The sequence below is a fragment of the Pongo pygmaeus genome, chromosome 21 (genome assembly GCF_028885625.2).
Source record: "Pongo pygmaeus isolate AG05252 chromosome 21, NHGRI_mPonPyg2-v2.0_pri, whole genome shotgun sequence".
Lineage (NCBI taxonomy): Eukaryota > Metazoa > Chordata > Mammalia > Primates > Hominidae > Pongo > Pongo pygmaeus.
The window spans coordinates 36,771,878-36,783,374 of NC_072394.2; positions in this window are offsets into that span (position 1 = coordinate 36,771,878).

Genomic DNA, 11,497 nt, shown 5'->3' on the forward strand with positions numbered 1-11,497 from the left:
TTTATTTTTGAGATGGAGTCTCCCCCTGTCACCCAGGCTGGAGTGCAGTGGTACAATCTTGGCTCACTGCAACCTCTGCCTCCCTGGTTCAAGTGATTCTCCTGCCTCAGCCTCTTGAGTAACTGGAATTACAGGTGCCCACTGCCACGCTCGGCTAATTTTTGTATTTTTAGTAGAGACGGGGTTTCGCCATGTTGGCCAGGCTGCTCTCGAACTTCTGACCTCGGGTGAACCGCCCACCTTGGCCTCCCAAAGCGCTGGGATTACAGGTGTGAGCCACCTGGGCTTTGTTTTGTTTTGTTTTGTTTCGAGACATGGTTTCACTCTGTGGCTGGAAGTGCAGTGGCATGATGATGGCTCACTGCAGCCTCCACGTCCTGGGTTCAAGCAATCCTCCTACCTCAGCACCCCCACCCCTGAGTAGCTGGGACTACATGTGCAAGCTACCATGCATAGCTAATTTGTTTTTATTTTTTGTAGAGACAGGGTCTCACTATGTTGCCCAGGCTGGTTTCAAACACCTGGCCTCAAGGAATTCTCCTGCCTCAGCCTCCCAAAGTGCTGGGATAACAGGCATGAGCCATCTTGCCAGGCTATTTATTTTCTTTTTTCTTTTTTTTTTTTTTTTTTTGAGATGGAGTGTCACTCTGTTGCCCACGCTGGAGTGCAGTGCCGCAATCTCGGCTCACTGCAAGTTCCGCCTCCCGGGTTCACGCCGTTCTCCTGCCTCAGCTTCCCCAGTAGCTGGGACTATAGGCGCCTGCCACCATGCCTGGCTAATTTTTTTTTTTTTTTTTTTTTTTGGTTTTTGTATTTTTAGTAGAGACAGAGTTTCACCGTGTTAGCCAGGATGGTCTCGACCTCCATGACCTCGTGATCTGCCCGCCTCGGCCTCCCAAAGTGCTGGGATTACAGGCGTGAGCCACTGCGCCCGGCCTATTTTCTAAATAAAATAGTTTGAATACTAATTCATATTAGTACATATGCCTCATTCTTTTTTTTTTTTTTTCCCCGAGACGGGGTCTTGATTTCTTGCCTAGGCTGGAGTGCATTGGCTCCATCTTGTCTCGCTGCAGCCTCCGCCTCCCAGGTTCAAGCAATTCTCCTGCCTCAGCCTCTCAAGTAGGTGAGATTACAGGTGCCCACCACCACGCCCAGCTAATTTTTGTATTTTTAGTGGAGATGGGGTTTCACCATGCTGGCCAGACTGGTCTCAAACTCCTGACCTCGTGATCCGTCTGCCTCGGCCTCCCAAAGTGCTGGGATTACAGGTGTGAGCCACTGTACCCGGCCTTTTTAATTTTTTCTTCAAATGGTATCTGGCCATGTTGCCCAGGCTGGATTTGAACTCCTGGGCCGAAACTCTCCTCCCGCTGACAGATGCAGGAGGCCGATAAGGGGAAGGCCTGCCTGTACACTGGAAGAACAGGGTGGAGCTACAGGAAGTTCGAGCTGGGTGCCCGGAGAGTAGCCTAGCCTCTCCAGTTCCTGTGTGGTGGCCTGGTAATCAATTTGCTAGGTAGGGGCCTGTTAGCAGGATCCCCTCTCGCCTCTCGCTTTGCTGAGAGTTTTTTCCTTTTTTCCTTTTCACCCAGTGAATTCCATTCTCCTCACCCTTCAATGTCTCTGCTTTCCTAATTCTTCCTGGTTGTGTGACAAGAACCTGGTTTTAGCTGAACTAAGGAGCAAAGTTCTCAACACCTTTGCCCCCTGAGTAGCTGGGATTACAGGCTTATGTCACTATACCTGCCTTCTTCTTCTCCTTTTTTTTTTTTTTTTTTTTTTTAGTTCCTGCATAGTTTTTCTAGTACCATAATTTATCTAGTCCTCTACTGTTGAACATTGACCTTATTTCCAATGTTTACCTATTACAAACAATGTTATGACAAATAACCATGTTCATCGGTTATTTTGTTCATTGCATATTTATCTAAGAGAGAAATTTTTAGAGATGAAATGGCTAGGAACCACTGGCTGGTTTTTCTTTTCTTTTTTTTTTTTTTGGCGGGGAGGGTGGGCAATCAACCTCCTCAGGTTGAAGCCTTTTTTTTTTTTTTTTTTCAGACAGGGTGTCGCTCTGTCACCCAGGTTGGAGTGCAGTGGCAGGATCATGGCTCACTGTAGCCTTAAACTCCTGGGCTCAACCAATGCTCCCATCTCAACCTCCAGAGTAGCTGGGACAGCAGGCACATACCAGCACACCCAGTTGATTTTTGTGTATTTTATAGAGACTGTGTCTCCCTATGTTGCCCAAACTGGTCTTGAATTCCTGGGCTCAAGCGATCCTCCCTCCTTAGCCTCCCAAAGTGCTGGGATTACAGATGTGAGTCACGGTGTTTGTCCGAGGCCTTATATTTGAAGACATCTTTATTTTATTTTATGTATTTTATTTTATTTTTGAGATGGAATCTTGCTCTGTTGCCGGGCTGGAGTGCAGTGGCGCAATCTCTGCTCACTGCAAGCTCTGACTTCCTAGTTCAAGCGATTCTCCTGCCTCAGCCTCCCAGGTAGCTGGGATTACAGGCACGCACCATGCCCAGCTAATTTTTTTGTATTTTTAGTAGAGACGGGGTTTCACCATGTTGGCCAGGATGGTCTTGAACTCCTGAACTCATGATCCACCCCCGCCTTAGCCTCCCAAAGTGCTGGGATTACAGGCGTGAGCCACTGCACCCAGCCTTGAAGACATCTTTATAGAGGTATAATTGCCATACCATAAAATGCACACACTTTAAGTGTATAATTGAATGATTTATAGTAAATTTATTGAGTTATACAACCACCATGACCAGAAAAAACAAACTCAGTTTCTTCCACTATACTCACAACAGGCCTCTGACACAAGATGTATAGGGGTTTTCCCCACACATCAGGCAATCAATCAGTTCTGCAGTGGCGGGTGTTTTCTAGTCCAAATAAACTGATACTATCCACCTGAAAATAACACCAGGTCCCATAGGTTGAGGGCTCAGTCCCCAAGACTGTCCTCACTTCAGATGCCAGTAGTAAGTCCAGGTCTCCAGAACTTAAAACTAACCAGCCATAAATCAGGATTCCCACAACTCCCTCTTTGGGTTCCATTAATTTAGTAGAGGGACTTACAGAACTCAGGGAAACATACACATTACAAACGATACAAATAAACAGCCAGATGGAGAGAACAAGGGGTAAAGTCTGAAAGGGTCTGGAGCATGGGAGCTTTTATCCCTGTGGAGTTGGGGTGTCGCCTCCTCCTCCTGCATGTGGATGTGCTCCCATTCACCTTCTTGGAAGCCTACAGGTGTTCAGCTATTTAGAAGCTCTCTGAACCCAGTCGTTTTGGTTTATAATGGAAACGTCAGGCTGGGCCCAGAGGCTCACACCTGTAATCCCAGCACTTTGGGAGGTCTAGGTAGGTAGACCATCTAAGGTTGGGAATTCGAGACCAGCCTGGCCAACACGGTGAAATCCCATCTATATTAAAATACAAAAATTAGCCGGTCGTGGTGGTGGGTGCCTGTAGTTCCAACTACTCGGGAGGCTGAGGCACGAGAATCGCTTGAACCTGGGAGGTGGAGATTGCAGTGAGCTGGGATCACGCCATTGCACTCCAGCCTGGGAAACAGAGTGAGACTCTTGTCTCAAAAAAAAAAAAAAAAAGCATCATTATGTAAGCATGATTGATAAATAATTGGCCATTGGTGATTAACTTCACTTAGAGACCCTCCCTGGAGGTTGGGGGTGGGGCTGAAACTTCCAACCCTCTGACCAAATGGTTGGATCCTCTGGAAGCCACTCCCCCATCCTGTGGTTACCTTGGAACTTTCCCCGAATCCTCTCATTAACATAAATTTGGCCGGGTGCTGTGGCTCACACCTGTAATCTCAGCACTTTGGGAGGCCAAGGCGGGCAGATCATGAGGTGAGGAGATTGAGACCATCCTGGCTGACATGGTGAAACCCCGTCTCTACTAAAAAAAAAACACAAAAAACTATCCAGGTGTGGTGGCACGTGCCTGTAATCCCAGCTACTCAGGAGGCTGAGGCACAAGAATCTCTTTAACCGGGGAGGCAGAGGTTGCAGTGACTGGAAATCGCACCACTGCATTCCAGCCTGGTGACAGAGCGAGACTCCCTCTCAAAACAAAACAAAATATAAACTCAAGTGTGTTTGAAAAGGGATTGTTTTAAATAACAATATTTTTATCTTTCACCTTCTGGCACTGAAGCTATTCCAAGAGGGGCTTCAAGGATCTAGGACAAAAGGCCAAATATTTTAACAAAAGATTTATTTTTTATTTTTTGAGACAGAGTCTCGCTCTATTGCCCAGGCTAGAGTGCAGTGATACAATCTCGGCTCACTGCAACCTCCGCCTCCCAGGTTTAAGCAATTCTCCTGCCTCAGCCTCCTGAGTAGCTGGGACTACAGGCACATGCCACCGCACCCGGCTAATTCTTTGTGTTTTTAGTAGAAACGGGGTTTCACCATGTTAACCGGGCTGGTCTTGATCTCCTGATGTCATGATCCGCCTGCCTCAGTCTCCCAAAGTGCTGGGATTACAGGCATGAGTCACTGCGCCCAGCCAACAAAATATATTCTTATTGCTTTAGATACTTCCCTTATCCCCCATGTTGGATTAAATGCTAGCTCTAGGGCTGGGCTCAGTGGCTGATGCCTGTATTCCCAGCACTTTGGGAGGCCAAGGCAGGTGGATCACTTGAAGTCAGGAGTTGGAAACCAGCCTGGTCAACATGGTAAAACCCATCTCTACTAAAAATACAAAAATTGCTGGGCTCAGTGGCTCACGCCTGCAATCCCAGCACTTTGGGAGGCCGAAATGGGCTGATCACAAGGTCGGGAATTTGAGACCAGCCTGGCCAGCATGGTGAAACACTGTCTCTACTAAAAATACAAAAATTAGTCAGGCATGGTGCTGTGCACCTGTAGTCCCAGCTACTCAGAAGACTGAGGCAGGAGAATTGCTTGAACCCGGGAGGCAGAGGTTGCAGTGAGCCGAGATCGTGCCACCGCATCCAGCCTGGGCGACAGAGCAAGACTCCATCTCAGAAAAAAAAAAATACAAAAATTAGCCAGGCGTGTTGGCGGGCACCCGTAGTCCCAGTTACTCGGGAGGCTGGGCCAGAAGAATCGCTTGAACCCGGGAGGCAGAGGTTGCAGTGAGCCGAGATCGTGCCACCGCATCCAGCCTGGGCGACAGAGCAAGACTCCATCTCAGAAAAAAAAAAAAATACAAAAATTAGCCAGGCGTGTTGGCGGGCACCCGTAGTCCCAGTTACTCGGGAGGCTGGGCCAGAAGAATCGCTTGAACCCAGGAGGCTGAGGTTGCAGTGAGCCGAGATCATGCCACTGCACTCCAGCCTGGGCAATAGAGTGAGATTCTGTCTCAAAAAAAAAAAAAAAAAATGCTAGCTCTTCATGGTCTCATGACACCCTATGCCCCTATGCTTCCTTTTTTTTTTTTTTTTTTTTTTTTTTTTGAGAGTGAATCTCACTGTGTCACCCAGGCTGGAATGCCATGGTAAGATAATGGCTCACTGCATCCTCGATTTCCTGGGCTCAAGCAATCCTCCTATCTCAGCCTCCCAAGTAGCTGGGACTATAGGCACGTGTTACCATGCCCAGCTAATTTTTGAATTTTTGTAGAGATGGAGTTTCACCATGTTGTCCAGGCTGGTCTCTAACTCTGGGCTCAACCCATCTGCCTGCTTCGAACTCTGAGCTCAACCCATCTGTTTGCCTCAGCTGCCCAGAGTACTGGGATTACAGGCGTGAGCCACCTCACCCAGGCTACTTTTTGTTTCTATAGATTTGCCTTTTCTGGACAGTCCGTATACATGGAATATGTGATATTTTTGTGACTGGTTTAAACCAAAAAGTATCTGAGACAGGTCTCAATCAATTTAGAAGTTTATTTTGCTATGGTTAAGAATGTGTCAGGGAGGCAGGTCTGTGCCTTTCTCCAAAGATGATTTTCAGGGCTTCAATATTTCAAGGGGAAAAGCAGGCTTGGAGGGGAAAGAGGAAGGGTGAGGTCACATTCCTGATCCACACATTGCAAGAGAAAAAGAAGCTAGTAGGGGAAAAGTCAATTATGTATTCACGTGGTGGTCAGTAAATTGTACCAATTTTTTTTTTTTTTTTAATTATAGGCTGGGCGAAGTGGCTTATCCCTGTAATCCTTGCACTTTGGGAGGCTGAGGCAGGAGGATCACTTGAGCTTAGGAATTTGAGGCCAGCCTGGGTGACATAGTGAGATTTTGTCTCTATTTAATTAAAAAAAAATTATGGCTGGGCACAGTGGCTCATGCCTGTAATCCCAGCACTTTGGGAGGCCTAGGCAGGTGGATCACCTGAGGTCAGGAGTTCGAGACCAGCCTGGCCAACATGGTGAAAGCCTGTCTCTACCAAAAATACAAAAATTAGCTGGGCATGGTGTCAGGTGCCTGTAATCCCAGCTACTCAGGAGGTTGAGACAGGAGAAACACTTGAACCTAGGAGGCGGAGGTTGTTGTGAGCCAAGATCGCGCCATTGCAGTCCAGCCTGGGCAACAAGAGTGAAACTCCATCTCAAAAAAAAAAAAAAAAAAAACAATTAGCTGGGTGTGGTGGCATGTGCCTGTAATCCCAGCTACTTGGGAGGCTGAGGTAGGAGAATCACTTGAACCCAGGAGGTAGAGTTTGAAGTGAGCTGAGATCTTGCCACTGCACTCTGGCTTGGGCAACAAAGCAAGACTCTGTCTCAAAAAATAAAATAAAATAAAATAATAAAATGGCATTCCATTGTGGGCATTCCATATACATGGACTATGTGATATTTTGTGTCTGGTGTAGACCAAAAAGTTTCTGAAATAGGTCTCAAGTCAATTTAGAAGTTTATTTTGCCAAGGTTAAGAACATGCCAGGGAGGCAGCTCTGTGCTTTTGTCTAAAGATGATTTAGAGAAAGGGACCCTAATTTCACTAATGACTAATGATGTCGGGCATATTTTCATGTGCTTATTAGCTATTTCTGGATCTTTTTTGGTGAAATGTCTATTCGGATCTTTTGTCCATTTTTAAAATGAGTGGTTTGTCTTATTATGGAGTTGTAAGAGCTCTTTGTATATTGTGACTACAAGTCCTTTATCATATATGTATTATGCAGATATTTTCTCCTAGTCTGTGGCTTGTCTTTCATTTTCTTGATGATGACTTTAAAAAAATTAAAGTAAAATGCACATAGCATAAAATTAACCATTTTAGGGCTCGGCACTGTGACTCACGCCTGTAATTCCAACCTTCTGGGAGGCTGAGGTGGGCGGGTCACTTGGGGTCAGGCGTTCGAGACTAGCCTGGCCAACAAGGTGAAACCCCATCTCTACTAAAAATATAAAAATTCGCTGGGTGTGGGGGTGCAAGCCTGTAATCCCAGCTACTCAGGGGGCTGAAGCAGGAGAATTGCTTCAACCTGGGAGGAGGAGGTTACAGCCTAGGCAATAGAGCGAGACTCCGTCTCAAGGAAAAAAATAAACATTTTAAGTGAACAATTTAAAAAAATTTTTTTTTAGAGATGGGGTCTTGCTATATTGCCCAGGCAGGTCTCAAACTCCTGAGTTCAAGCAATTCTCCTGCCTCCACCTCTCAAAGTGCTAGGATTATAGGCATGAGCCACCACACTCAGCCTATGAACAACTTATTAATGATGTCTTTTTTTTTTTTTTTTTTTTTGAGATGGAGTCTCACTCTTGTTGCCCAGGCTGGAGTGCAACGGCGCTATTTCGGCTCACCGCAACCTCTGCCTCCCAGGTTCAAGCGATTCTCCTGCCTCAGCTTCCCAAGTAGCTGGGATTACAGGCATGCGCCACCATGCCTGGCTAATTTTGTATTTTTAGTAGAGATGGGGTTTCTCCATGTTGGCCAGGCTGGTCTCAAACTCCCGACCTCAGGCGATCTGCCCACCTTGGCCTCCCAAAGTGCTGGGATTACAGGTGTGAGCCCCTGTACCCAACTAGTTTTTTTTTTTTTTTTTTTAGAAACTGGTGTTTATTCTCTATCAACCTTATTTCCAGGTTGCTTAAGAGCCCATGCAACAATACCTTAAAACCATTCAATAGTTGCTTCTACCCATTCAGTGATTCAGCGGCCTGAGCAGGGGAAGCTGCAGACCAGGCCTGCGTGGCAGGCTGAGTCTTCAGTGGGACCTGCTGAATAGGCACAGTGGGCACCTGCATGCCTTCAGACCAGTCCGCAACCTCAGGCTGAGTAGCAGTGAACTCAGGAGCTGGAGCAGTCTCCATTCACGCTAAAATTCCTCCTTGGTCACAGCCTTCTCTTCAGTAGCCTGCTCTTCATTTTCAGTCTCTTCAGAATCTCTGTAGAACAGAGAGCAGGCATGACCTCCCACGAGTGTTCACAAAAAATGATGCCCCGCATGTGCAGAACTTCCCGGGCCAGCCTCCACCACATTCAACCCACTGAGGAAGCTCTCTTGTTGCATGGGATGCCAATGTCCACATAGCACAGAGGAGAATCTGTGTGATGCAGATCAAAGGTAGGTAGGTGTACTTAAGAAGCCTCTGTGAGAGGCTGGTGGTCAGCCCCGGGGTCGGTAGCCACAAAAAGCCATGGCTCCCAGAACGCTGCCTGGATCTGGTTAGTGATGGTTCTAGGAGTGACATGGCCAGCAACTGGAGTGGCTCCAGTGGAAGCAGCAAACTTCAGCACAGCTGGCTGGACAGTGTCCCTGGAAGATTGGACAGTGACATCAGCAGGGTTCTCAATGGCAACAATGGCATGAGGTGCCAGCAGAAGCTTCTCCCAGGTCCTCTTCAGATTGACGATGTAGATGCTGTCACTTTTCCTCTTATAGATGTGCTATTCTGGCCAGGCGCAGTGGCTCATGCCTGTAATCCCAGCACTTTGGGAGGCTGGGGCAGGTGGATCACTTGAGGTCAGGAGTTTGAGACCAGCCTGGCCAACATGGTGAAACCCTATCTCTACTAAAAATACAAAAATTAGCCAGGCATGGTGGCGTGTGCCTGTAATCCCAGCTACTCAGGAGGCTGAGGCAGGAGAATCGCTTGAATCCAGGAGGCAGAGATTGCAGTGAGCCAAGATGGCGCCACTGCATTCCAGCCTGGCCAACAGAGTGAGACTTTGTCTCAAAAAAAAAAAAAAAAAAAAAAAAAAAAGTGGCTGGGCTCAGTGGCTCACGCTGTAATCCCAGCACTTGAGAGGCCGAGGCAGGCAGATCACGAGGTCAGGAGTTCGAGACCAGCCTGGCCAACACAGTGAAACCCCATCTCTACTAAAAATACAAAAATTAGCTGGGCGTGGTGATGGGTGCCTGTAATCTCAGCTACTAGGGAGGCTGAGGCAGGAGAATTGCTTGAACCTGGGAGGCAGAGGTTGCAGTAGCTGAGATTGCATCACTGCATTCCAGCCTGGGTGACAGAGCTGGACTGTCTCCAAAAAAAAAGTGCTGTTCCATTAGGAAGTCAAGGTTGATGCCACCTAAGTGGGTTCCTGCTATCCTGCTACAAGGAACTTGAGGACATCCTCTTTCTTCATTGGCAGGACATCAAGGGCTCTGGACATTGTGAAAGTTTCCCTTGAAGTTACAATGGGAATCCAGAACAACGTCACATGGACCCCTCCGTGGGTAGCACAGAAAGCAAATGGAGTCTTTTAAGACACAGAAAAATTTGAATTTTGATGGTTTCATTGATCAATTTTTCCTTTTGTAGATTAAGCTTTTGCTGTCATATCTAAGAAATCTTTGCCTAACCCAAGGTCTTGAAGATTTTCTCTTATGTCTTTTTTTTTTTTTTTTTAAGACAAGGTCTCATTCTATTGCCCAGACTGGAGTACAGTGGCAGGATCACAGCTCATTGCAGCCTCAACCTCCTGGTCTCATGCAATCCTCCTGCCTCAGCCTCCCGAGTACCTGGGACTACACACCTGCACCACTATGTGCAAATACTTTTTTATTTTTTGTAGAGACAGGGCCTTGCTATGTTGCCTATGGTTGTCTAGAACTCCTGGATACAAGCAGTCCTTCCACTTTGGCCTCCCAAAGTGCTGGGATTACAGGCATACGCCACTGTGCCCAGTCCTGACATATATTTTTAAAATTTTGATAGATACAGCCAAATTGTCCTTCCACCACACAATTGGCATCACATCAATTTATACTCCAATCAGGAGTATGGCTGTTTTTCACATGCTTGGTAACACGGTTGAGATAGCAAACTTTTTGTTCCTGACAGATCTGATAGTGAAAACATGGCATCTCATAGTTTTAATAGCTAAAATCCTACTTTAGCCACATCCTAAGCAATATCTGTGAAATGACCAGCTCAATGCGTTAGCCACCCACTGCTTCAGTATATACATTACTAAGGAAGGCAAGTACTAAGATAAAAAGCTACCACACAATCTATTGAAATGCTGACAGAATAAATTATATGATGTCTGAGATTTGCTTCGAAATAAGCCATCAGTGGAGGTAGTAGATGGAACTATTTTTCTTTCTTTTTGAGACCAAGTCTTGCTCTGTCACCAGGCTGGAGTGCAGTGCATGATCTCAGCTCACTGCAACCTACGCCTCTCAGATTCAAGCGATTCTCCTGCCTCAGCCTCCCTAGTAGCTGGGACTACAGGCATGTGCCACCACGCCTGGCTAATTTTGTGTTTTTAGTAGAGACAGGGTTTCACCATATTGGCCAGGCTGGTCTTGAACTCCTGACCTCAAGTGATCCGCCTGCCTCAGCCCCCCCAAGTTTGGGATTACAGGCATAAGCCACCACATCCAGCCTTTTCTTAGAGATGAGGGTCTCTTTATGTTGCCCAGGCTGATCTCCAACTCCTGACTTCAAGTGATCTTCTCACCTCAGACTCTTAAAGTGCTTGGATTACAGGTGCGAACCAACATGCCCAGCCTGAAAACTATTGTTACTGGTATTTGAAGCTTATGACACTAGAAATTCATTATACTATTTTCTCTTTTCTTATCTATCTCTGATATTTTTCACAATAAAAACATATTTTTAGGCTGGGCACGGTGGCTCATGCCTATAATCTTAGCACTTTGGGAGGCTGAAGCTGGCGGATCACTTGAGCCCAGGAGTTTGAGACCAGCCTGGGCAACATGGCAAAACTGGTCTCTATTTAAAAAAAAAAAAAAAAAAAAAGTTATTTATTTATTTTTTGAGATGGAGTTTCACTCTTGTTGCCCAGGCTGGAGTGCAATGGCACAATCTCGGCTCACTGAGACTTCCGCCTCCTGCATTCAAGCGATTCTCCTGCCTCAGCTTCCCAAGTCGCTGGGATTACAGGCATCTGCCACCACACCTGGCTAATTTTTGTTATTTTTAGTAGAGACGGGGTTTCGCCATGTTGGCCAGGCTGCTCTTGAACTCCTGACCTCAGGTGACTCACCCGCCTCGGCCTCCCAAAGTGCTGGGATTACAGGTGTGAATCACTGCACCCGGCAAAAGTTATTTTAAATGACCATTTAT